This window comes from Aedes albopictus, chromosome 1 (assembly GCF_035046485.1).
Source record: "Aedes albopictus strain Foshan chromosome 1, AalbF5, whole genome shotgun sequence".
NCBI lineage: Eukaryota > Metazoa > Arthropoda > Insecta > Diptera > Culicidae > Aedes > Aedes albopictus.
Window position 1 is genome coordinate 46,967,088 of NC_085136.1, and position 27,284 is coordinate 46,994,371.

The following is a 27,284-nucleotide window of genomic DNA, read 5'->3' on the forward strand; positions in this document are numbered from 1 at the left end:
AGGATTCCGACAGGAATCCTCACAGGATTCCGACAGGAATCCTCACAGGATTCCGACAGGAATCCTCACAGGATTCCGATAGGAATCCTCACAGGATTCCGACAGGAATCCTCACAGGATTCCGACAGGAATCCTCACAGGATTCCGACAGGAATCCTCACAGGATTCCGACAGGAATCCTCACAGGATTCCGACAGGAATCCTCACAGGATTCCGACAGGAATCCTCACAGGATTCCGACAGGAATCCTCACAGGATTCCGACAGGAATCCTCACAGGATTCCGACAGGAATCCTCACAGGATTCCGACAGGAATCCTCACAGGATTCCGACAGGAATCCTCACAGGATTCCGACAGGAATCCTCACAGGATTCCGACAGGAATCCTCACAGGATTCCGACAGGAATCCTCACAGGATTCCGACAGGAATCCTCACAGGATTCCGACAGGAATCCTCACAGGATTCCGACAGGAATCCTCACAGGATTCCGACAGGAATCCTCACAGGATTCCGACAGGAATCCTCACAGGATTCCGACAGGAATCCTCACAGGATTCCGACAGGAATCCTCACAGGATTCCGACAGGAATCCTCACAGGATTCCGATAGGAATCCTCACAGGATTCCGACAGGAATCCTCACAGGATTCCGACAGGAATCCTCACAGGATTCCGACAGGAATCCTCACAGGATTCCGACAGGAATCCTCACAGGATTCCGACAGGAATCCTCACAGGATTCCGACAGGAATCCTCACAGGATTCCGACAGGAATCCTCACAGGATTCCGACAGGAATCCTCACAGGATTCCGACAGGAATCCTCACAGGATTCCGACAGGAATCCTCACAGGATTCCGACAGGAATCCTCACAGGATTCCGACAGGAATCCTCACAGGATTCCGAAGGAATCCTCACAGGATTCCGGAAGGAATCCTCACAGGATTCCGGAAGGAATCCTCACAGGATTCCGGAAGGAATCCTCACAGGATTCCGGAAGGAATCCTCACAGGATTCCGGAAGGAATCCTCACAGGATTCCGGAAGGAATCCTCACAGGATTCCGGAAGGAATCCTCACAGGATTCCGGAAGGAATCCTCACAGGATTCCGGAAGGAATCCTCACAGGATTCCGGAAGGAATCCTCACAGGATTCCGGAAGGAATCCTCACAGGATTCCGGAAGGAATCCTCACAGGATTCCGGAAGGAATCCTCACAGGATTCCGGAAGGAATCCTCTCAGGATTCCGAAAGGAATCCTCTCAGGATTCCGGAAGGAATCCTCTCAGGATTCCGGAAGGAATCCTCTCAGGATTCCGAAAGGAATCCTCTCAGGATTCCGGAAGGAATCCTCTCAGGATTCCGGAAGGAATCCTCTCAGGATTCCGGAAGGAATCCTCTCAGGATTCCGGAAGGAATCCTCTCAGGATTCCGGAAGGAATCCTCTCAGGATTCCGGAAGGAATCCTCTCAGGATTCCGGAAGGAATCCTCTCAGGATTCCGGAAGGAATCCTCTCAGGATTCCGGAAGGAATCCTCTCAGGATTCCGGAAGGAATCCTCTCAGGATTCCGGAAGGAATCCTCTCAGGATTCCGGAAGGAATCCTCTCAGGATTCCGGAAGGAATCCTCTCAGGATTCCGGAAGGAATCCTCTCAGGATTCCGGAAGGAATCCTCTCAGGATTCCGGAAGGAATCCTCTCAGGATTCCGGAAGGAATCCTCTCAGGATTCCGGAAGGAATCCTCTCAGGATTCCGGAAGGAATCCTCTCAGGATTCCGGAAGGAATCCTCTCAAGATTCCGGAAGGAATCCTCTCAGGATTCCTCTCAGGATTCCGGAAGGAATCCTCTCAGGATTCCGGAAGGAATCCTCTCAGGATTCCGGAAGGAATGCTCTCAGGATTCCGGAAGGAATCCTCTCAGGATTCCGGAAGGAATGCTCTCAGGATTCCGGAAGGAATGCTCTCAGGATTCCGGAAGGAATCCTCTCAGGATTCCGGAAGGAATCCTCTCAGGATTCCGCAAGGAATCCTCTCAGGATTCCGCAAGGAATCCTCTCAGGATTCCGCAAGGAATCCTCTCAGGATTCCGCAAGGAATCCTCTCAGGATTCCGGAAGTAATTCTCTCAGGATTCCGGAAGCAATCCTCTCAGGAATCCGGAAGGAATCCTCTCAGGATTCCGGAAGGAATCCTCTCAGGATTCCGGAAGGAATCCTCTCAGGATTCCGGAAGGAATCCTCTCAGGATTCCGGAAGGAATCCTCTCAGGATTCCGGAAGGAATCCTCTCAGGATTCCGGAAGGAATCCTCTCAGGATTCCGGAAGGAATCCTCTCAGGATTCCGGAAGGAATCCTCTCAGGATTCCGGAAGGAATCCTCTCAGGATTCCGGAAGGAATCCTCTCAGGATTCCGGAAGGAATCCTCTCAGGATTCCGGAAGGAATCCTCTCAGGATTCCGGAAGGAATCCTCTCAGGATTCCGGAAGGAATCCTCTCAGGATTCCGGAAGGAATCCTCTCAGGATTCCGGAAGGAATCCTCTCAGGATTCCGGAAGGAATCCTCTCAGGATTCCGGAAGGAATCCTCTCAGGATTCCGGAAGGAATCCTCTCAGGATTCCGGAAGGAATCCTCTCAGGATTCCGGAAGGAATCCTCTCAGGATTCCGGAAGGAATCCTCTCAGGATTCCGGAAGGAATCCTCTCAGGATTCCGGAAGGAATCCTCTCAGGATTCCGGAAGGAATCCTCTCAGGATTCCGGAAGGAATCCTCTCAGGATTCCGGAAGGAATCCTCTCAGGATTCCGGAAGGAATCCTCTCAGGATTCCGGAAGGAATCCTCTCAGGATTCCGGAAGGAATCCTCTCAGGATTCCGGAAGGAATCCTCTCAGGATTCCGGAAGGAATCCTCTCAGGATTCCGGAAGGAATCCTCTCAGGATTCCGGAAGGAATCCTCTCAGGATTCCGGAAGGAATCCTCTCAGGATTCCGGAAGGAATCCTCTCAGGATTCCGGAAGGAATCCTCTCAGGATTCCGGAAGGAATCCTCTCAGGATTCCGGAAGGAATCCTCTCAGGATTCCGGAAGGAATCCTCTCAGGATTCCGGAAGGAATCCTCTCAGGATTCCGGAAGGAATCCTCTCAGGATTCCGGAAGGAATCCTCTCAGGATTCCGGAAGGAATCCTCTCAGGATTCCGGAAGGAATCCTCTCAGGATTCCGGAAGGAATCCTCTCAGGATTCCGGAAGGAATCCTCTCAGGATTCCGGAAGGAATCCTCTCAGGATTCCGGAAGGAATCCTCTCAGGATTCCGGAAGGAATCCTCTCAGGATTCCGGAAGGAATCCTCTCAGGATTCCGGAAGGAATCCTCTCAGGATTCCGGAAGGAATCCTCTCAGGATTCCGGAAGGAATCCTCTCAGGATTCCGGAAGGAATCCTCTCAGGATTCCGGAAGGAATCCTCTCAGGATTCCGGAAGGAATCCTCTCAGGATTCCGGAAGGAATCCTCTCAGGATTCCGGAAGGAATCCTCTCAGGATTCCGGAAGGAATCCTCTCAGGATTCCGGAAGGAATCCTCTCAGGATTCCGGAAGGAATCCTCTCAGGATTCCGGAAGGAATCCTCTCAGGATTCCGGAAGGAATCCTCTCAGGATTCCGGAAGGAATCCTCTCAGGATTCCGGAAGGAATCCTCTCAGGATTCCGGAAGGAATCCTCTCAGGATTCCGGAAGGAATCCTCTCAGGATTCCGGAAGGAATCCTCTCAGGATTCCGGAAGGAATCCTCTCAGGATTCCGGAAGGAATCCTCTCAGGATTCCGGAAGGAATCCTCTCAGGATTCCGGAAGGAATCCTCTCAGGATTCCGGAAGGAATCCTCTCAGGATTCCGGAAGGAATCCTCTCAGGATTCCGGTAGGAATCCTCTCAGGATTCCGGTAGGAATCCTCTCAGGATTCCGGTAGGAATCCTCTCAGGATTCCGGAAGGAATCCTCTCAGGATTCCGGAAGGAATCCTCTCAGGATTCCGGAAGTAATCCTCTCAGGATTCCGGAAGGAATCCTCTCAGGATTCCGGAAGGAATCCTCTCAGGATTCCGGAAGGAATCCTCTCAGGATTCCGGAAGGAATCCTCTCAGGATTCCGGAAGGAATCCTCTCAGGATTCCGGAAGGAATCCTCTCAGGATTCCGGAAGGAATCCTCTCAGGATTCCGGAAGGAATCCTCTCAGGATTCCGGAAGGAATCCTCTCAGGATTCCGGAAGGAATCCTCTCAGGATTCCGGAAGGAATCCTCTCAGGATTCCGGAAGGAATCCTCTCAGGATTCCGGAAGGAATCCTCTCAGGATTCCGGAAGGAATCCTCTCAGGATTCCGGAAGGAATCCTCTCAGGATTCCGGAAGGAATCCTCTCAGGATTCCGGAAGGAATCCTCTCAGGATTCCGGAAGGAATCCTCTCAGGATTCCGGAAGGAATCCTCTCAGGATTCCGGAAGGAATCCTCTCAGGATTCCGGAAGGAATCCTCTCAGGATTCCGGAAGGAATCCTCTTAGGATTCCGGAAGGAATCCTCTCAGGATTCCGGAAGGAATCCTCTCAGGATTCCGGAAGGAATCCTCTCAGGATTCCGGAAGGAATCCTCTCAGGATTCCGGAAGGAATCCTCTCAGGATTCCGGAAGGAATCCTCTCAGGATTCCGGAAGGAATCCTCTCAGGATTCCGGAAGGAATCCTCTCAGGATTCCGGAAGGAATCCTCTCAGGATTCCGGAAGGAATCCTCTCAGGATTCCGGTAGGAATCCTCTCAGGATTCCGGTAGGAATCCTCTCAGGATTCCGGTAGGAATCCTCTCAGGATTCCGGAAGGAATCCTCTCAGGATTCCGGAAGGAATCCTCTCAGGATTCCGGAAGGAATCCTCTCAGGATTCCGGAAGGAATCCTCTCAGGATTCCGGAAGTAATCCTCTCAGGATTCCGGAAGGAATCCTCTCAGGATTCCGGAAGGAATCCTCTCAGGATTCCGGAAGGAATCCTCTCAGGATTCCGGAAGGAATCCTCTCAGGATTCCGGAAGGAATCCTCTCAGGATTCCGGAAGGAATCCTCTCAGGATTCCGGAAGGAATCCTCTCAGGATTCCGGAAGGAATCCTCTCAGGATTCCGGAAGGAATCCTCTCAGGATTCCGGAAGGAATCCTCTCAGGATTCCGGATGGAATCCTCTCATTATTCCGGAAGGAATCCTCTCAGGATTCCGGAAGGAATCCTCTCAGGATTCCGGAAGGAATCCTCTCAGGATTCCGGAAGGAATCCTCTCAGGATTCCGGAAGGAACTCTCTCAGGATTCCGGAAGGAACCCTCTCAGGATTCTGGAAGGAATTCTCTCACGGTTCCAAAAGGAATCCTTTCAGGATTCCGAAAGGAATCCTCTCAGGATACCGGAAAAAATCCTCTCATTATACCGAAAGGAATCCTCTCAGGATTCCGGAAGGAATCCTCTCAGGATTCCGGAAGGAATCCTCTCAGGATTCCGGAAGGAATCCTCTCAGGATTGTGGAAGGAATCCTCTCAGGATTCCGTTAGGAATCCTCTCAGGATTCCATCAGGAATCCTCTCAGGATTCCGTCAGGAATCCTCTCAGGATTCCGTCAGGAATCCTCTCAGGATTCCGTCAGGAATCCTCTCAGGATTCCATCAGGAATCCTCTCAGGGTTCCGTCGGGAACCTCTCCGGAATCCGTCAGGAATTCTTCCAGGATTCCATCAGAAATCCTCTCAGGATGCCTGCAGAAATCCTCTCACGATTCCGAAAGGAATTCTCTCACGATTCCAAAAGGAATCCTTTCAGGATTCCGAAAGGAATCCTCTCAGGATACCGGAAAAAATCCTCTCATTATACCGAAAGGAATCCTCTCAGGATACCGGAAAGAATCCTCTCAGTATACCGAAACCCAAGTAACAATTTTGATTCTATCTGGTTTTATTTATTTTTATGATAGTTTTATGAAAGCATTGCGTAGTCTGATTGATTTTATAAGAGTTTCTGTTGAGCACAACTATTCTTCAGCACAGCAATGTGTGGTTTTAAAAACATCTCCAAGAATACTTAGGGTTCAGCTCATAAAACCACAAACACAATAAGAACGGTTGACCTTAGTGTCAGTTTTAAAAGGTTCTTGAAGTTATCTTCAATTAAGCGTTCTTGAGCAAGAGTAATTGTTCTTGAGTGAGAACAAATTTGTAAATGAAAAATAAAAAATAAACTTAAGCATCAGATTCTGATTGTGATCGATCGATTATTGCTGTCAAACAAAAACACCAGTTTAGAAAACCGACTCTGTCGCGGCGCAGTGTCAAACTCCTCCAGTTTCAGCATCCGAAACGCGGTTTGTTTGATAAACCAGAACGTCGATTCCCATGCAATAGATGATGAATTCGTTCTGTTGCAGACCATGAAAATCAACAACTACTTACCTGGGGGAACGCCGACCGGAGAAATCTGACACTGCACCGCATCAAGGCCGGTTCCTGGGGTGCTCCGGGATGGCAGCGGTACCGGACTGCTGATGCAATTTATCGAACTTTAATGACCGCCTCATAATTTTACACAAATCATCGCATTGCGATGCAAGTAATTTGTTTGTTTACAATTTGATTCATAAAATTCATGACGTTCTCGGCGGAGTTTGCATAAATCCGCATCAAGAGCGTCATAAATCGAACTACTCTTGAGTAACACTTGTTACCCTTGCATAAGTTGAAATAAATTTACATCGGTTTTTTGGCGTTCTTGGTGGAGATCAACCAGGCTGCATTGAGAACGTTATAAATCAGAGTATTCTTGAGTTACCCTTTTCACTCTTACGTGAGTTGAAAGTAATTTGAGACAATCTTACGGTGATGTTGAATAAAACCTCCGATAATTATGGACGTCTTCGACTAATTCGACAGAAGCCATGTTGAGAAAACTCATTAATATTGCTCTCCTGACCTGAAATAATAGTTTTCATTATTTTATTACTCCATTATTATCGCAGCGCGTTGCAATTTTTGGAAGTATCATGCAACATATATATTATGAATTTCGCTTGGCAGTGGACAACCTAGTTATAATAGGGAAATATTTCCAATTTGTGTTAGGAATTAATCCCAATTATAATATTGTAGGTATCATTTTCATGATGTTTTTACCGACTCAAATGAACGAGTCATCTAACATGAAAGTTGCAACAGTGCAGCAGCAACAGAAACAGACAATTTTATGATCGTTTTATCGTGCACTTGAAGTGCTCTGCAAGCAGAGATCAATTCGCCTTGAAGACATCTTGTGACATCAGGTTTTAAGAAAATCTTATAATCAACTCTCCAAGACTACCATAGGATGGGCCTCTTTAGTCTTATGGCGGGTTTATGATTGAGTTGATGTAGTGTTGCAGAGCAGTTGGGTTTGTATACATTTTTAAAGAACAGGTGTTGAAGAATTCTTCAAAAGCATTATAAAATTAATTTTGTTACTTGGGAAGGAATCCTCTTAGGATTCCGAAAAGAATCCTTTTGATTCCGACAGCGATCCTCTAAAGATTTTGACAGGAATCCTCGAAGGAACCTTGAGGAAATACCCCGAGTTGCACCAAACATTTTTGCAAGGATTCTCTTAGACTTTTTTTTGCTAAAATTTCTCGCAAAACTAATTTTAGAAGTTGCTCTACTCTCTTAGAAAAAATCATGTAAATTTAAGTTCACTTGGATGCACATAAAAGGAGCGGCCCGTTTGACACAAATTTACGTCTTCCATCACAAATAAAGTCGAGCTAGCAATCGCTAGAGCCGAAGCGAGAGATAAAACATATGTTAGTAAAATAATGAACTGGAATCGAACAATGACTATTTTGTATGGACAAATAAAAAAATTGTATGGACTAATGACCACGCGGGGGGGGGGGGGGTTGAAAAGTCCCAAAAAAAATGACCACGTGGTTTATGGACAGCCCCTTACTCAATTGCCATTGAGGGGCAATAAAGTATCGATTTTGATACAGTTTTTGTTTTGTTTTCTTAGAAAACAAAACAAGAGTACTGATATTGGCCATGCATCGGAAACCTAGCATCACCCTTGTTTTACTGCTAAATTCTCCCCAGTAGAAAGTTTCGGACCCGGGTTTTAACATTAGCAGCAATATCATTCCAATAATGGGACATGTGTTCAGTAATAAGGATTCTAGAATGTTCCTTGCGTACTAGCACTTTCCTGTCTTCGAAGAGTTAGTACATACATGGATCCCTAACCCAATTTGATTTACTTTGCATTGAGTTTAGCCTCAGATGGTGAGGTTTTTAACTATATGCAAAGTAAAGTCGGTAAACTCAGTTTTATTCAAAAACTGTAAGTCTCCAAAACACCAGTAGTAAGGACTAAATACTATAATTCCTTGAACTACCAGAACATATATTCCAAAATTGAAAAATAGGTCGACACTAGATTTCGGTTTGGTAGATCTATCACCGCAACGCAACCCAAAAAGGCGATCTACCCACGCTACGGGCTCCGTTAAAGATCGAGCATATTTTAAACCCCCTCAACCATTCATCCCTCAGCACGGGTCGCCTGACACCTTGGATTGGGGTTACCTGTTTGGTGGACTTTTACCCCCGGAACAGGTGGACCGTAGTGCTATTCTAAGCCGGCAGCTACACGAGCTTATTTTTATTTATTTTTTAACTAAAAATTTTGAAAGAGGGAAAAGCCCCTTTGAGTGATTTCCGCAATAAAAAATTGTTCCAGAAAGAAGTTTTCCTAAAAAATATTTTAGAGACTTTTCTAGGAGTTCCTTTAAAAATTACTGTACGCATTCCTCTAGGAAATTCAGGTGAATTTGTGAGAAAGTGTTAAATTTTGTAAGCCACATAAATTATTTTCAATTGCATTTTTCTCATGGGGGAATTTTTGCAGATTGCCGTGGTTAATTTTAAAGAAAACCCCCAGGGAAAATTAATGCAATAATGGCATTACAATGGATTATAAGAAAACTTTGTAGAGGCTTCTGAAGGAACTTCTGAAATAAACGGCTGGAAAGTTCTTAAGGAAATTCCTGTAAGGAAAAATTCTTACAGGGAATAATGGCTTAACTCCAGAAGGAAATTTTCCAGGAATTCCCGAACGAAGTCTTGAAGTATTTTGTAAAAGATCAGTTCTAAAAAAGTGTCTACAGAAACTCCTTAGTTTCAGAAAGAATTTTAGAAGAAACTAGCTGTACCCGGCAAACTTTGTCTTGCCTACTGCGTTTTTGACGTTTCAAGATTCTAACCAGACCAAATTCCCGATCAAAATGTATGAAAACCCGATTTTCAAAAACTCTCAATTTTCCCATGTTTTAGGCCTCATAAACCTTCCTTGGATGAAAACTAACAGAACAAAACTTAGACGACCCAAATCGGACCACCCGTTCGCAAGTTATGCGCGGTCCCACGTATGCCACTGCATTTTTATATATATAGATGCTTGGTGAAGTTCATTCGTGGAGAAAGAGAAGAAATTCTCTGAAAAAATAAGGTATTCCTTATAAACTTATATATTAAATTTTTGAAAAGCTTCTGTTGGAACCCTTGGTAAAAACTACTTTGAAACTAAGGTAAGGTTTCTGAAAAATCTACAAAAATGTGTTTAGGAACAGCGGCCCTTTGACATGCCTTGTAGAGGTTTGAACATTCGAAAAAATCCTGAGTTTTACCCTGTTGGAAGTTTTTGATCATATGCTAATTTGTGTTATGTTTTTATCAAGTCGGATGTTTGTGCCAAAGATCCCGTCAGTGATAAGAAGCAGATCTCTTTCTGATCTACTCGTTCATTTTTTAACTAGTAAACCGGTTGGATATAAATTTTGTGTTATTGGTTCACACCTATTTTCGAAAAATGAAAACCATGTTAAGTTTGAACTTTGTATCACATTTAAATAAATGTCAAACTCTACTCTTCCCACACATATCAATATTCGACATAACATGACTTCTATCGAATTTCTCTGTCATCTCTAGGAGTGTACACTTCAATCTACAAGTCGATAGAAAAAAAAACAACCAAGCAGCGTCAGAAAATACAAACGGTGCTAAAATAATTGCCAAATCTTTACGATCTCCCATAAAAATCGGAGCACACGAGATTCTACACAAGAACACTCTAACGTCTCGCATAAATACGATGATGTTAGTTTAATAAGCCGTAAAATTTGATTGCTAATAGCCCCACCGGATTGATCATACGTTCGAGTCTGAATAAGCGATTGACCGGCACCGCAGAGATCGAGACTCACCCTCCCCCAAAATGTCACCGACCCACCGGCAAATATCGTTTTATGACTCAAGCTTGACGAATTTAATGCGTTTGCGAGAAAGATACTTATGTGTTTAATGACCGTTCAATCCATCAAAACGAGGCATTTACAATCTCCCTGGTCATTCCGTCGGAAGTGCGCCACATGCCCCGGCTTCTGAGTAATTTGTTTGGGTTTAATTTGGGTGGTTCTGTTTACAGTTACCGGGTGACCGAATAACTTGCGCCGTCAAGTGAAGAAAAAAAATCGGTGCGAAAAATAGCAAACGTCCCGTTAGATAGAAATCTAACTGGAATACTTGCGCCGAATTTGCATACATGTACTTCTACTTGCCATCTAAGGAGGGCGCGCTTCTGCTTGTGCGAATTTTTGGTCATTTTTGCCGCGTCGTCGCGTCGGACCACCTGTCTGTACGTATTTGCATAGAATCAAAGACGCGTGAGACAAGTTGACCGGATCGTTAGATTAGCAAATGTGAAATGGTAATTAGCATTTTGCGGTGGCGGCGCTGTGCGGCGTCGGTTGACGTGGATGGAGAATACCAATGAATCATAGTAGGCCACAAAGTTTGTTCGATACATAATGTGTGATGTGATTTATGGCCTGCTAATGTTCGAGTAATCAGCGCTGAGATTAGATTATAATAGTCGCAAATGGATTGATGATGGTGGCGATGTTGTCATGGGAGAAATTAGGATTTTTCCTCTCGCTGAATTTTTATTTTTTCTGCTCTCGTTGATAGCACGGACACGAATTTTGGCTTAAGCATGTGCCGATTTGATTCCGTACTCCGATCGGCGTCACGTTTTATCTTAATGGCGTTCGGTTTATCACGGGAGCCATTTTTTAATTAGGGACGGTTGACCTTCACAGTACATTAAATTTGAATGCTTTTAGGCAGGAACTGGTTACCGCACGGAAAGGACATCGAAGCGTGTTTTAATTAGTTAATCCCTCGGCGCGTTCAATAAGTGCTTCGAACAAATGTCAGGGAGTTTTACATTTTGGAAAATGTCACAAACATCAGCCTTGAAAATTCTGAACCACATGAGTAGTGAATCGAACAGAACGCGAAGTTGTACGTTTTCGATTATCATAAGTGGTCCATTCCCAATGGAATTTAGGGCTCTGTTAAACTTCAACATAGGCTCATGATCGAATGGCTGTTGTTTGTGCTAACCTAATTAGAATGTTGTGTCGCAAATACTTCCTGGATCTTCCTGCAAAAAATCTTTCATTGAAATTTTTTTTAAAGTTACCCAGGACTTCTAACTAATTCTGCATTTTATTTTCAAAAAAAATGTTATCAACTCCTCCAAGTGCTTTATCTGAATGTTTCAACGAGCTTCTCTGGAAATTACATCTAATTTGTTTAAAGAGTTTCCATACTATCTCTCAAGAAGTTCAACAATTTTTTCTAACAATATTATCACTTGCTCCTCAAAGAAGTTTTGTAAAGGTTCGTCCAAGTTTTAAAATAAGATTTCATCACAAATTCTTCGCCACGGATTTGAAATCTCTCAGAATTTCATATTAACTATGGCATCATGAATTTCTCCAGTATTTTCTCCAAGGAATTCTTTCATGATGTTTCTCCAGGTTTTCTGCAGTGCAGCTTTGTCAGGTGTCTCTCCAAGATGCTGTTAAATTATTTTTGTTTAAAAGGGATCCCGTCGGTACTTTTTCCAGTGCTCTTCAAAAATTCTTTCAGAGATATAACAAGAGATCCCTAAAGCATCGAGATGCATCGTTTCCCAAATTTGGGCCTCGCGACATCCCATACTATGGTCCCCTCGCTTAAAAAAAAGTACACCTGCAAGTGGTCGGCAAACGTAGCTTGGCAAGCTGTTCCCTAAAGGGTTCTTCAAAAAAGAATTTCGAAAATTTCTTGAAGCAATTTTCAGACTTGCCTTCATGAAGTTTCTAAAGAAAATCTTTTCCAAGAGTTTTTCAGAAAGTCCTAAAGTCCAGAAGCTCTTCAAGGAAATCCTTTCGACTACGGTAATCGAAATACGCGTATCTGTCTACAGGGCTGAATTAAAAGGTACAAAACTGATTACACTTATTCGAAGAGGGTATTCTGCTGAGAGGGTTCGGAAAGTCGGTACAAGTTCCTTCCAGGAAATTCAACCGGAATTTCAAACGTGATTCACTCATGTATTAATTCCAAAATTCACTCAGAAATTTCTGCCAGAACTCTTCCAGGAATTCCATCCAAAGAATGTCCAGCAGTTTTTTTTTCATTTCTCCTGAAATTCATTCTAAGAATTATCAAGAAGTTTTTTCTGAAATTCATCGAAGAGTTCCTTCTGTGGTTTTTCCAGAATTTTTTTTTTCTGGGATTCCTCGAGGAATTCTTTTTGTTATTCATCCAGAAAGTCTTTCCAGGAATCCTCCTGGAACTCTTTTTAGTATACCTCCTAAGAGATTCTTCTAGGATCGCTCTTTCCGAATTTTTCCCAGACTTTCCACAGGAACTTCGTCTGAGATTCCTCCGGGATTTCTCCGAAAACTTCTACCGGGACTCCTCCCGAAATTCCTTCCTAGAATCTTGCGTGTGATGGCCAAAATTTTATCTACATGAGCTTGCTTGAGAGAGCTTGTTTGACCGCCTGTAGATGCTACTCCAGTATCGCCAGACCAGCTACACTCACACTATAGGAACACATGAGATATCTGCCGGTGACTAGCAGGCATCTTCAGTGTGTGAGTGTTGGTGATTTTCTATTTTTAGGCGACAATGGTGCCTGCCGCGGCCACGTCAGGTTGCTGGTCAATGTGGGGAAGGGGAAAGGAAGTGATGATTGCAATCGTTTGTATCCACATCAGACCGAATATACCTCAGCGTCTGCGCAAACTCATGCGGATGTCAGAGTGTTGGTGGGTTATGGGTGGCAGAGGGTTCACACTTTGGTGCGTGGATCTCAGCCGCAAGGTGACAGATTAGTGCGATTATTACTATGAAGCTAATGCGGCACAGTTCACTTAATTACATAACTCATAGGCGTTATCTGATAGATTGACACTGTGCTGTGAAAGTTATAAGGAAGGGAAACGGCATTTCAACCGTTCATAGCGATGGTTATGAACATATGAATTACACATGAGTTGTATATTATTTATAGAGGAGAGAATAGAGAAACCCGGGTAGAGCGAAATGGCAAATAAAGGGCAAATTTTACCATTAAAATAAAATGTTTGAATGGCAAAATTTGCTATTAATTTGTTTGAAATGAAGGTTAAAAAAACAAAAAAAAATACTAAATTTCTATGGCATAACAACTAAAGAATAACTGATTTTGCCATTGTAATAACAAAACAATAGCAAAAAGAATGTCAAAATTATAACATATTTTAATATCATGGTAAATTATGTTATTGTTTTGATAGTATGGTTGATAATATGTATGATAGTAATATTTGTTATTATTATGCTATTATACTTTTCAATAATAACTCGCTAATTACAAGTTTTACAATGATAGCATGTTTTGTTATTTATGTGTCATCCTGAGCTATTCATAAAAAACTCAAGAATTGTAACTTTAGATATGACGACAAAATATGATATTTAGTTATTGATTTGTTATTCACCTCTACCCGAGAAGTAGATAGAAAGAAACAAAGTTGGAGTAAAGGTACAAGCCAGAGATTGAACCCAGGACCTTCTGCATATGAGTCAGAAGCCATAGCCCCAAGACCACCAAGCCCGTCTATGGCCAAAATTTGGTCTACATAGTATATGGTATATACAGTAGACTGGGACAACGTTGTATGGGAAAATCCATATTTGATCCTATCAGCTCGGAACAATGTTTTTTCGATGCCTGTCATGGTCCTAAACATCTGTGCAAAATTTGGGCGTGATTAATTGCGTCCCCGCATTCCGCATTGCGTTTGAAATTTGTATGGAGTTTTATATGGGAAAACACACTTTTTTGCATTTTTCTCGTAAGAGGCTCAAATTTGTCTAGAGCTTAACAACTCACAATGTTAAAGTATAGCCCAGGGGATGCTGATAAACTTTGCCAAAAAGAGTAAGGTGCTAGAATGACTCTGAAAAAAGTTATTAATGTTCAAAGTTTGATATCTCCGCGCAACTGCTGAAAACCACTTTTTCTGCCAACACTGCTGATGCTTCAAAGAATCAATTCATCCTTGCTTTACTGTATGACATTTCAAGCAACCTCAAACCTCATTCAATCAACAAACAACAATGAAACCGTTGAGATTCAGTTCATTTTCCACTTCAATTATTTATCAAATTCTTTTCTTTTTAGAATCTGCCTTTGGGGATTTTTTTTTTCACAACTATTTTATACGAGCACCGTAGTGACAATTTTGCTGAAAACGATGGCCACTTTAGGAACAAATTATTTGAAACTGACCTGGGTCGTGAGCCAGTATAATGAAAGATATTTCGGTAGTTTTTGGCGACATGGATACTCCGGATTTACTCATGGAAGAAAATATTTCTAAAACAATAATGCATTATTCGACGATTATTTTTTTATATTAAATATACGACTTCTTTCAGTGGAATAACTAGTTTGTAACTGTCGTAATTTCCAATGATGTAATGGTTTCATCAGTTCTAAATGCTTGAACAAGTTTATCGCGATTGTTTTGTCCATGGTTTTAAAAGGAAATGAGGTTTGCACAGGAGGAAACAACAGGAAAATTATGCAGCACGTAATTTAACCAACAGGAAAGTTTGGCAGCGATTTATAAATAATGCACGATCATTTGTCATTAGCAAATACTTGGAAGATGACAGTTGGCGGATATTTTTCACACCGGCTTTCAAAGGAAGTTGAAGTATCATGGGGTTTACCCATTCATAAATTTCAAAAAGATTGAGGGGCTGGGTAGGTGAAATATATGGTATTACATTTTAACGACTAGAATAGATCATTTCATGGTCTCTCCGAATTACCTTTTATGGCCCGTAGTCGGTTATGGCGGAACGGTTGGTCTGGGAGGTGTAAGTCTATGGTATATATGAATTAAAAAAAAAATGTATGGATAAAACCTACGATGAAGGAGGGGGTTTAAGATATTAGCTAAAAATAAGTTTACGTAGTTTATGGACAGCGGATAAGCCTCTCACATGTTTTTTGACATCGAAACTCTCGCGAACTGCCGCTACCACCTTGCAGGATAAAAGAAAAAAGATTTCGGAATTGCCCCTGGGGTCAAACGTTTCAAAACGCTTTTTATTGCTCTTGGTTTGCAAAGCTATGAAATCAGGTACGTCGCAAACCGGGCTTCAAGAACATTTATCCTTAAATCCGGACAACCTGCGGTAGTTGTCCATATGGTCAAAGTCTCAAAACGTCTTTCATAATATTTTGTTCAAATACGACGCAACCCAAGTTCAAATGCGTTGTTCACAAAGCGACCATCGGTCGTGGAAAGATTGTTGCTACGGTGCTCCTCTAATAGTTCCGGAAGCATTTCTCAAAAGCAGACCCTAAAATAATAAGATTTTTTTGATTAAAAATAATTGAAGATTGAATGGAAAATGAACTGAAACCATTCAGTTTGATTGTTATTGTTATGATTGTTATGAGAGCTAGGGTTGCTGAAATGTCATAAACGTCATAAAGTAAAGCAAGGATGAATTGATCCTTTGAAGCACCAGCAGTGTTGGCAGAAAAAATGGTTTTCAGCAGTCGCGCGGAGATATAAAACTTTAAACATTAATAACTTTTTTCAGAGTCATTCTAGCACCTTACTCTCTTTGGTAAAGTTTATCAGCATCCCCTGGGCTATACTTTAACATTGTGAGTTACAAAGTTCCAGACAATTTGAGGCCTCTCACGAGAAAAATGCAAAAAAGTGTGTTTTCCCATATATAACTCCATACAAATTTCAAACGCAATGCGGAATGCGGGGACGCAACCAATCGTGCCCAAATTTTGCACAGTTGATTAGGACCATGACAGGCATCGAAAAAACCTTGTTCCGAAAAAATGACCATGTTGACCCGGTCTAATATACAGTCCCTTACCGTCGTAAAAAAGCAGTACAGGCTCAGTGTACTAGTTATGGCTCTAGTACCCCAAATTGACCATAATTGATTTTACTGTTTGACAATGCTAATCAGCAAGAAATATTTTGTATATAAGGTCACGTTCACATAAGATAGTTGCACTCCTTTAAACTTCGACGTTTTCTCAAATTATATTAAAAATAAATCATTTTCCTTAACACTTATGTGGCCGGCAGGGTACCCGGGTACCTTTTTCAATTAGAAATTTCGATATTTTAATGATTATTGAGACTAGGATACTGGAACTCTGTTAGATCTTAGAACTCGTGAATATACATCTATTAATGGGGTTGACCGAATTTTAAAGTGAGGAGGGGCAGGGGGAGGGGCTCCTGCATTTTTTATTACGTGGAAGGCCGGCAGGGTACCCGGGTACCCACGAAATTGAAATGATCATATCTCCGTCAATTTTTCATCGATTTTGGAAATTTTTAGCTCATTCAACTCAGAAACTCATCATCTATCGGGAAAATATTTGGTTAGACCGATCTAATCACCGTGGTTTTCGGAAAATCCATATTTTTGAGAGCATGTCCTTATACCATATTGAAACCGACATTGTTAAGGCTAGGATACCTTGGAGTGTTTATGGACAACCGTGGCCCCACGGGAAGCGTGTTCCGAAATCACAGTTTCAAAGTCAACACGTTTTATGATTCCAGGCCGGTCTGATACAATATGCCAAAGCAATTTTACGATGCTTGGTACCGAAATTGCTACTAACCTACCGAAAATCCCGTATATTGTATTGTATAAAAACATGGATCCGTAAATCCGGATTTTCCGGTACCTATGGTGATCGGACCGGTCCAACCAAATACGATCTCGATAGATAATGAGTTTCTGAGTTGAATGAGGCAAAAACTTTTAAAATCGGTGGAAAAATCGCTTAGATATGACCATTTCCATTTCGTGGGTACCCGGGTACCCTGCCGGCCTTATACGGGTGTTTTTTTTTTGCTGGCCACACTACGGTTGAAGAACTTTTCGACATGCTAACTGCCAAAACAGTTATCAGAAATATTTCCTTCTTTTAATCATAGGCTATTCGGCCAAACGGCGTTCTGCCAAACTACCCTTTCGGACAAATGACCCGGAACCCGGATATACATAGACAGGAATGCAATTACAAACGGATACCTGGAGGAATCTTTGAAGGATTTTTTGCTGAAATCATCCAAAGACGTCGTGCATAAATCTTGCTACTGTAAAAAAAAAGTCCGGAAAAAAATGTAAAAGCCTTGAATGAAACTCTAATTGAATTTCTGGCGGTGTCCCTGCAGGTAATCGTGGAGAAAATTATAAAGAAGCACATGGGCAGAAGAAGATCAATTAAGAATTCTTGGAGGAATCTGTAGAAGAGTTTGGTTGAACTCAGAAAAGGAATTCGTACAAGAATGCACATTCCGTGAAATTTAGTGAAACGATAGTTCATGGAGTACGAGTATATAGAGCGCTTAAATTTGAAAGACCTGATTTTTGCTAGAAAAATTGTACATATTTTAAAGGGTGGACTTATGTTCATGGGTAGCACACCATGTATACCAAGACGTTGACATTCGCATTGCGAATATTGACGCGACAACTGAAAGGGTAATTACTCATATAAATTTATGACAGCCAGGAATGGATGAACAATAACCCCAATCAAGGACAGTTCACTAGCCACGAATCGATCCGCTATCCCGATTCCCAGACCAGACGACCATTACACAATCCCTCGGTCATAAACAACCCTTCACAAGTTGCCCACTACTTATGGTACTTGAAGGGGCCCTACACATGGCGGAGCGGGTTACCGCTGGACCTCCAACCAACGTCAAAATGTTTCTGTTTGTTTTTGTTGTGATTTACGAGATTGCATTGCACGGGTTTATCAGTCTGCTCCAGATAGCGCTCTAGCAAAAATTGTCTGATCGCCAAGCTCGCAACTGACTTCCAGAATGCAGTCCAGTTTGACCTTTCAAGGCTAAATAGGGAAGTGGAACCATCTCGGCAGGGGTCCTATTTTGGGCACTTTTCTGCTATAACTCAGCAAATTCTGAACCAATTGACACAGTTTTTGGAACGCGATGAGATACGTATAGTATTTAGCCGTGCACAAAATTTGAAGTCAATTTGTTTAGAATTTCCTGAGTTATAGCGAAGAGTGCCCAAAATACCGGCCGCTGCCCAAGTGGTTCGCTACCCTACACAGTTTGTTGCGTTTAGAGACACGCGCTCAGCACAACAAACTCGACCAGGTGTGGTAGCCCGCGACTCGCGATCCACTTCACTTTTAATTTTAATGAAGTTCCGCGAATAACGAGTTCCAGGTTTTTGTTTGACACACACTCACATTAGACGCCGCCGGTGCGGGAATGATTGCGTGGATTGGTTTCCCCTAAAATCCTTTGTGTGGCAGGGGGGGAAGTCATTTCGACTTGACAATTGATTGATGATGATGAAATTGATTAGAATACGACCGTGAATTTGGATCACGCCGGCGACGCCGCCGCCGAAATGCCGAACCTCTTTCTCGAGTGGTTCCTTGTTTGCCTGGTTGCATTAAGTATGTCCCGTATCTCCAAAGCCAAAACTGCACTCTTGTTTGTTGCATACGCGACGCCACACACGGACAGACATGCGAGCAGAAGAGGTGGGCGGTTTTTATCTCTTGCAGAAAATGTTTTGTTTGATCTTCGGGGGATTTGTGCTTTAAAGTTCACAGCTTTATGAAGCTGCTAATCAGATGATTATCGTAATTTTTGGTGCATTTCTTTGGGTGCGGCAGCTTGATTTGCGAGAAGCTTTGAATCTCTAACGTTTTGAATTTGAATCTGTCTACAAAGTGATCTTTGGCAATTTGATGTGTAATTTATGGTGCTTCGAGTCCGACGATGCAGGAATGGCTATCATTTGATTTGCAGTGTGCATTATAATGCAATAAAATCCGTTGGTTTTTCCAAAACTTGGAACGGTAGCAGAACTGTATACCTGCCTGAAATGCGAAGCAGCAAAATAGGCCGGACTGTTGGTGAATGCGTCAAGAACAAAGTATATGCTGGCAGCCGGAACACGACCGGGTCCGTTAGTAATGTCAAGCTAGACAGGGATACCTTTGGAGTGGTGGAGGAATTCGTCTAGCCATGAAATGCGAAGGCACACCGTCAGTGGAAGTCGTACCTACTACGGGCTTCAGAAGAAGCTGCGGTCTAGAAAGATTCACCTACGTACCAAATGTACCATGTAAAAAACGCTATGACCGGTGGTCCTCTACGGACACGAGACACGGACCATGCTCTAGGACGACCTGCAAGCACTTGGAGTTTTCGAGTGACGCATGCTAAGGACGATCCTCGGCGGTGCGCAGGAGAGCGGTGTGTGGCGGAGAAGGATGAACCACGAGCTCGCTGCACTTTACGGCGAACCCAGCATCCAGAAGGTGGCCAAAGCCGGACGGATACGATGGGCAGGGCATGTTGCAAGAATGCCGGATAACAACCCTGCAAAGTTGGTGTTTGCGACAGATCCGGTTGGCACAAGTACACTAAAACCACAATTTAAAAATGTCCTTTTAATTTGTGCATCTTTTTCTATGCCCTGCATATTATGCGGGTATTCCCTAATCGAACACGACGGTTCGGAACGGTCGTGCCTCGAACAGTCCCAAAAATCATCCGTTTTTACCTTCACACTTGGTTTCACAGTCGAATGTGTCAAAACTGACAGAGTAGCACGTGCTTTTTTGCTGCGTCACTCGCTCGCTTTCTTTTTACAAGACTGACAGCAAAAGGTCGCATCCAAAAAACGAGGTAGTTTGTGCAAAAGTGGCAGCAAGGAGACTCAATTTGACGAGGTTCGCAAAAAAGGATGTTTTAAACAGGGTGTCGAATCGACCTTCAAATACAACAGGCCAAGATAACTCACAATAAAACGAAGGAAAGCTGCTTAGAACCAGGATAGTGCATAAAATTATTTAATGACGGTAAATATTGCAACGGCGGTTTATAGGAATGGGCAAATGGAAGTCACAGGGGAATTTCAGGGGGTCCCAAGAAGTTTCCTCGGGGTACCAGGAGATCTCAGGGGGGGGGCGGTTCGGAGGTCTTAGGGTGTTTTCGAAAGCATTGCAGAGAGTTTCAGGGGATTTTCGACGGGTTTTGGAGGCGTTACAGGTATGGATGTTCGGGGGTTTCCGAAGGTCTCACGTGGTCGGAGGGGGTTTTGGAGGCATTTCATGAAGTCTCCGAGCATTTTTGGCGAGATTCAGAGGCCTTACGGAGGCGTTTTCGGAAGGTTTCGGAGGGTCTCAAGTGTGTTACGCGCTACAACGGACCAGATGTTCGCAGAAAGGACATGTTGCAGAAATGCCGCGAATACAACGTGCCCACAAATCATTTGTTCTTCGATTTCAAATCGGCGTATGAATCGATCGAGAACAGCTATGGCATATTATGCACGAATCCGGATATCCGGGATAAACTGATACGATTGATCAAGGCGACGATGGATCGTGTGATGTGCGTACCTGGTTCGAGTATCAGGGACACTCTCGAGTCCCTTCGAAGGGGTGATGGTCTTTCATGCTTGCTGTTCAACTTGCGTTAGAAGGTGTAATAAGGAGAGCAGGGATAAACGCGAGTGGGACGATTTTCACGAAGTCCGTTCAGCTGCTTGGTTTCGCTGATGATATTGATATTATAGCTCGTAAATTTGAGACGATGGCGGAAACGTACATCCGAATAAAGAATAAAGCCAGGCGAATCGGATTAGTCATTAATGTTTCGAAGACAAAGTACATGATGGCAAAGGGCTTCAGGGAGGAATCACCGCGTCCGCCACTCCGAATTTATATCGACGGTGATGAAATCGAGGCGGTTGAAGAATTCGTGTACTTGGGCTCACTGGTGACCGCCGACAACGACACCAGCAGAGAAATTCAGAGGCGCATTGTGGCAGGAAATCGTTCTTACTTTGGACTCCGCAGAACTCTACGATCGAATAAAGTTCGCCTATCTACAAAACGCTGATTAGACCGGCGGTCCCCTATGGGAACGGAACATGGACCCCACGTGCAGAGGACCAACGCGCCCTTGGAGTTTTCGAACGGAAGGTGTTGCGTATCATCTACGACGGAGTGCAGATGGAAGACGGGACTTGGAGAAGGCGAATGAACCACGAGCTGCATCAGCTGCTGAGAGAACCCACCATCGTCCACACTGCGAAAATCGGGAGGCTACGGTGAACAGGTCACGTCATCAGGATGTCGGATAGCAACCCGACTAAAATGGTTCTCGAGAGTCATCCGACCGGTACAAGAAGACGTGGTACGCAGCGAGCTAGGTGGGTCGACCAAGTGGAGGACGATCTGCGGATCATACGCAGAGTGCGGAACTGGAGACAAACAGCCATGGACCGAGTGGAATGGAGACGGCTACTATGTATGTACAGCAGAGCCCACCCTGTTTTAACCTGATTGGTAAGGTAAGCAAGTGTGTTACATGGGGTCCGAGGGGGTTTACGGGGATTTTAGAGGAGGCATTTAAGGCAGTTTCAGAGCCTTCAGAGTCACGGAAGCGTTCCGGAGGAGTTTTCGGGGGTTTCGGAGTATCTCAGGTGCGTTACATGGGATCCGAGGGGGTTTAAGTGAATTTTGGAGGCATTTCAGGATGTTTCAGAGCATTTCCGGTAGGATGCAGATGCGTTACGGAGGAGTTTTCGGGGGTTTCATCTCAGGTGCGTTACAGGGGGTACGAGAAGTTTTTAGGGGGATCTTTGAGGCGTTTCAGGAAGTTGCAGAGGACCCCATCCCAAATGCTTTGAAACGCCCCTGAAATGCTATTTGATTTAGAGATGTTCTTGAAACCACCTGATACGACCCTGACCTGAAATACCTTGAAACGCCTCTGAAATGCTCTCATACGCCCCTAAAATCTCTAAGAGCGTTCCTTAAATGCTCCTGAAACCCCCTGAAATTCTCTGAAATTACTCTGAAATGCCGTGAAATGCCCCTTGTAACGCCTTTTAAAGGTTCCTGAGGGCTCCTGAATTGTCCTTAAAGCACCTTGAAACGTCCCTGAAACCCCCTAAATTCTATTGAAATGTCCCTGATTTTCCCGTAATCTCATGAAAACGGGATCAGAACTTGACAGAACGCCCTTAAAAGGGACCCCAAATCACCTGAAACAACCCCCTGAAACACCCCTGAAGCCCCTTGGTATCCCATTTTCTGGGCTTTCTGGAAACCTTTATGGGAACCTCCCTAGACCCAACTCAAATGCCCAGGAGCAAGACCTGTTCTCACGAACTAGTTTACCTCATTAAAGCCCAAACTTAATTTATGCACAAATATCCCTCATTTAATGCACATTTTTAATTTACGCACCTCCATGGAGCCATGTTATCCAAGTTAGTATGTGCACTAGCGCCACGTCCTCCTCCTCTTCTTGGCGTAACGTCCTCACTGGGACAAAGCCTGCTTCTCAGCTTAGTGTTCAATGAGCACTTCCACAGTTTTTAACTGAGAGCTTCCTCTGCCAATGACCATATTGCATGTGTATATCGTGTGGCAGGCACGAAGATACTCTATGCCCAAGGAAGTCAAGGAAATTTCCTTTACGAAAAGATCCTGGACCGACCGGGAATCGAACCCGTCACCCTCAGCATGGTCCTGCTGAATACCCGTGCGTTTACCGCCTCGGCTATATGGGCCCACGTGGCGGTGCCGTTTGCAACTGGAAATACTCGTAGTCCTGAATAAATTTGCCGAAGATCGTACCTTCTTCTCTGGCTTCAATTTCGTACTGTATCTCACTAAAGTCGTACCGAAAGTAAATATGTACAGTCTAGTGTGGGTCATCGGAACCGTTTTCTCAGATCAAAGCTTTTTTGGTTCCGTTTCGGGTGCAAAATTTGATCACGATCGGTTGCGTCTACACTTTGCGCATTGCAATTGAAATTTGTATGGGATTTTGTATGGGAAAACATACTTTTTTGCATTTTTGTCATAAGTTGGAAAAGTTTGCCTGAACCTTTTTAACCGATACTGTAAAATGATAGCCTAGGATGTTCTGAAAAACTTTGTTGAAGACCGCAAAGCGGTCCGATGCTTGTGAAAATAGTTATAACCAACGAATCGCATGCATGTGTTTATGTTTTAACATGTAAAGGAATAACAATAGCAACATAATCATGCTGTTTCGCCAAGCAATGCCAACGCTATAACTTTTTTCATAATCATTAGATCACTTCGCGGTCTTCGACAAAGTTTTCAGGACACTCTGGGCTATGTTTTCACTTTTTTGGGTACTTGGTTTTAGGAAAAATCGAGCTTGTTATGAGAGAAATGCAAAAAAGTGTGTTTTCCCATGTAAAACCCCATACAAACTTCAAACGCGATGCGCAAAACGTAGACATAACCGATCGTGCCCAAATTTTGCACACTCATTTGGGTCCTGAAATGGGATCAAAAAAGCTTTGATCTGATGGGATACCATTGATTTTTTCAATTTTTCATATAAACGATGACCCACTCTTAGCGCCTCGTGGTGGTGAAACTCGGAATTATGCTCTCCATCACCTGAAAGTACTCCTAGTCCTAAACAACTTTGCCGAAGATTTGCCTGGCTTCAATCTCGTGCTATATCCCATCAAAGTTGTATCGGAAGTCACTATGTACACTAGCGCCACGTGGTGGGGGAATTCGAAACTATGGAATTCATCACCAGGAAGAGGTTGATGTTCTGATTAACTTTGCCGAAGACAGATGGTTGCTATCTTGTCAAAGTTCCGAGAGAACTCGCCACAAAGACAAGGTAGTCATAACCAATCTGATAACAAACCGGAACCGGAAGAAGTTAAAAATGTGGAACTCATGTATTCGCCTGGTTTTCACCGGAAGTTGCATGAAATTCCAATCGGTTTTCACTACACCTTTCTTGAATAGTGTAGGATTCCAATAACGCGAAAAGATTTTTAAATTTGGTAAATCTCTTGGCGAATCGACTGAGAAGTTTACAGAAGGAATTAAACAGCTACGCTATCTTCAATATGGAAACCAAGTTTTTTGTTTGGCCGACGTTCCGACACTGGGGTTTTGTGTCATCTTCAGGGGTACTAAAATTGAATACATGCACAAGTTCGACCCAAGCAACACACATGCTATAATAGAGTTATGACAGCGCAAGTTTTGGTTGTGTAGAAGTTTATTTTACGTAATTCTAACATTGTGTTGAAATAACGTAAAAAAAACTTCTATACAACCAAAACTTGCGCTGTCGTAACTTTTATATAACATGTGTGTTACTTGGGGACGAATGGATACAAAGTTTGGTCTAGATTACTTACACTAATTGTTCGTTTTTGGTCTTATGTTTTCGTCTAACTGTAATTGCCTGGTTGATTTGTTGTTGGTACATGCTGCGAAGTTGTTATAAAAGATTTAAATATTGTCGCGTTTCGTGTCTGGTTATAAATTTTTATCTTACACAATTTTCGTTTGTCTAGTTTTGCAACGGAATGTACGCTATTGGCGCAAATCTACTTCTAAATAGACCAAACTTTGTATCCATTCGTCGAACAAGTGCATGTATTAAATTTTGGTACCACTGAAGATGACACAAAACCCCAGTGTCGAAACGTCGAGCAAACAATAAACCTCGTTTTCCGTATTGAAGACTGCGTAGCCGTTTAATTCCTGCATTGAAATTTAGCTGAGATATGGATGTGCAAAAAACAATAGTTCTACTTTTTTTGCCTGTCAGTACTTTGCGTTACAACAACCCTGTTGGACGTTGGTATAGGCAGTATAAATGGGTTAATGTTACAAGTTAAATAATATAGTAGGTAAGTACTGTGATTTTTTATGTAATATTTGGTATACGCCCCCCCCTCCTTCCTGAAATGGACATATAATAAGGTCGGATATTCACAATTACAAGATTTGTACAAAATTATGAAAACATTAAGTTTGCTCATTATCTTGTTGGAAAATAGATAGGTATACTATTGCTAACTTTTGGCGCGTGTGTTAATGTTTTATAATTATGTATTACAAAATCCGCAATGCCAACTAAACTGCGATAACTTGATTATTTTTTTCTCTAAAGGACAAGTCCAAGCAGATCCAAATGCCATTCACGAGTGTTTTTCAATCGGCCCATTATTCCGGTTGCTAAATCCGGAGCTGATCCTAGATATGCACGCACACGGCACTTATTCTTTCCGATTAAAGCCGTTCCTCACGATATCGGCATGCCTCAATTGCACCCCAAAGCGTTCGAGTGCGCTGGTTGGGTAAAATAGTGCAAGCGTTAAGCCTGGAGGCAAAAATATATCGACTTCTGCTCCTTTGATAACAAGAAACTCTAAACCACTTTATGGGCTTCGCTTCCTTTGGTGAGGACAGTGATCCTCGAGTGTTTGAACGATTAGGACAACCGATGGCGACGACGACGGCGGAACATAACATATCGAGCAGAATGAGCAGGTTCGGTTCTGGAGCAAAACAATCGCAAAGACCAAAGAGGCAAAACTTGTTGCTATTCTATCCTGCTGGTTCGGAGCTAACAGCCTGATGATGATAACCTGTTGGATTGTTGACATTTGGAAAATCGTCCAACGATGCCGCCGCCCCGCCGCCAGTCAGTTCCAGTCCGAGAAATCGGGAAGGCACGATCTTTGGGTGGGTTGGGACTTTTTATGAGAATGATCCCTTTCCGCGATCTTCGCTCCAGGAGCACCCCCCAAAGCAAGCACCCAGGGCGTCACCGTCACCACGAATGATCATCAGTTCGAACTGGTTTTGGGGCTTCCAGTCGTTGTTCTGTATGGCGCATCCAAACATGTGAGCGCGGGCTGGAATGTCTCATTTTTTGCAGCTGGGTTTTTTTATTGCGAGCTTTAAAAAGGGGGGTGGAAGGAAGACATTCGATACCCGCCAAATCGGGACGAAATTATTGCACTTGTTCCGGTATTCGTATTGGCAGTGGTCGGGATTGAGCGATACGACCGACGCGACGCGACCCTGCCTTCCAACATCAGAAATCAGCGCGACATGTCGGATTAGCGTGTCAAACATGCAAACGATCGGATTGGGATGATTGGTGGTGCATAAAGTGCAATCGGCTGCATCAATTTGGCGCGGATTTGAGTCACAGACAAATGGTTCCAGTGAATTAGCAAACGCATTCTAATATCACGTGACATTTGCATAAATTTGTGTGTGCTTTTCGAATGGGAAATTTTAGTTTCTTACTCAGCGAGAACGCAATAGATACAGCATGAGATACAGTCAAGCTTGGTATTCTAGTGGTTATCGCTTCTGATCCGTATGCCCCTATCAATAAGCAAAACGTCGAAAGGCAAAACGGCGAAAAGGAGGAATCTAAGCAAATAGTAAGTACTTTATTCTGTTAAAGCCCATCCTCTCTATTCTCGACCTTTTGTCTTTTCGACGTTTTGTCACTCAATCAGGTATCGGGCATTAGTAGGTCGGCTCCAGATTCCCGAAGCACGTTCCCCTCCATTTGGGAAATTTGTGCCATCGCCGTGAACACAAGCCAATTCGTCATTTACCCAAGGGAGAGGGAAAGAAATAAGGGATAGGATAGGGATAAGGAAGGTAAGAGAATAGGATCGTCAAAAACGCATAAGGGTACCACAATGGGATCATACAGCGCCCTCAAAAGGGCACTGTGATAACGCATAAAGCGTAAAGAGAGCCTATAGCTCTTTACCCGCTGCAGCGGGTCAAGAACAACAGAACGTCCTGAAGATTCAGGTTTCTGAAGTCAGTTTCACTTAATAAGTGTTTACCGAATACTCGGAAACGCAGTTGCGCAAAAACTGGACAGTTACATATCAAATGATACGAAGTTCCATAATCGGATTCACAGCTATCACATGCAAATGAATCAGCTTGCTGAATATTCGCCAT

The 27,284-nt window shown here is 43.4% G+C and overlaps 1 protein-coding gene across 1 annotated transcript in view; it reads right to left on the bottom strand.

The window, feature by feature from the left end:
• LOC115255700 (uncharacterized) overlaps nucleotides 1-27,284 on the bottom strand; it is a 233,690-nt gene that overhangs the window by 128,672 nt on the left and 77,734 nt on the right. The window lies entirely within an intron of this gene.